Source organism: Contarinia nasturtii, unplaced genomic scaffold, assembly GCF_009176525.2.
Source record: "Contarinia nasturtii isolate CC-2019 unplaced genomic scaffold, AAFC_CNas_1.1 Cnas_scaffold_691, whole genome shotgun sequence".
Classification (NCBI taxonomy): Eukaryota; Metazoa; Arthropoda; class Insecta; order Diptera; family Cecidomyiidae; genus Contarinia; species Contarinia nasturtii.
In genome coordinates, this window is record NW_022198042.1 from 4,764 (window position 1) to 5,834 (window position 1,071).

At 28.9% G+C, this 1,071-nt stretch overlaps 1 long non-coding RNA gene across 1 annotated transcript; it reads right to left on the minus strand.

Moving 5' to 3' along the window:
• Positions 1-26: 26 nt before the first annotated feature.
• LOC116340458 lies at positions 27-1,071 on the minus strand. Its single transcript, XR_004201091.1, has 4 exons — positions 1,023-1,071; positions 751-958; positions 632-645; positions 27-62 (listed from the first exon to the last, which is right to left on the minus strand). It is a non-coding gene; the product is annotated as an uncharacterized LOC116340458 (long non-coding RNA).

The window sequence follows — 1,071 nt, forward strand, 5'->3', positions numbered from 1 at the left end:
TTTTTCTTGAATTTTACAATTTCGGTTTTCATTTAAAATTGAATTTATCCAGCATGCACCGACTGAAATTAAAAGAAAATTATGTCATTTGTTTATGTAAATGTATTTTGTTGATGAAAGTAATGTTTAAACTATGTGCGACTTTCATTGTATGGAAATGTTATGTATGAGCTTAGCCATTGAAATGGTATTAGTAATTTTAACAAAATATATACATAAGAAAAGGGGAAACATTTTTGTTTATCCCTGTTTGTTTTGCTTTTTTCTGTGCATCTGCTATGTTTTCTTGGTTTGATTTTTTTTAAATGTGATTCACGCGAATGATTTTACGTAAAATATACGCGAATGAATTTATACAATATAAAACAACAAAAATACCAAAAACATTTAAAAATTTAAAATCCCGTCATATTGTGGTTTTTTACAAACTTTTCCACAAATTTTTCCGAAACGAGTCAACAAAACAAACTTATCAAAAAAATTTTTTTTACAAATACTGTATAGTCAGAGGACTGAATCTCATAAATAATATTTTGTATATATTGTATATAAAACGAATATTCAAAAATAAAATTACATTACATTACGAATTTACACTAGCTTAAATGTACTTCGAATTTGAAAGACCTACCCGTGAGATGTCAACTGAAAAAAAAAATGCCGAAAAAATTAAAGATTAGCATTGGATTCGAAAATCAATAGATATAACGATCATTATTATCATATCTGTAGAAGAATAACTATAATTACTATTTGTTTTTCGTTAAGAGTATCACGGATGTATGTGACAAAGATCTCGAGAATTCGCCCATTCGCTACATCCACCCGACTCATCATTCACATTAAATATGGGTTTAATCGTGGAAATTTCACATTTGTACATAGCTTTAAGTTTGAGAATATCTTTCGCACTCAAACCTACGCGTTGTCCCATAACCAATCCAGCATCTCCTCCTACCTGTTTGCGGAAAATAGATATCTAAATTCGGTTGAAAATAACGAAAGAAATCATTGAAACTTACACGTGGTACAATCGTTTCAATTCTTTTGTCTTTGGTAAATGCTTTCGAA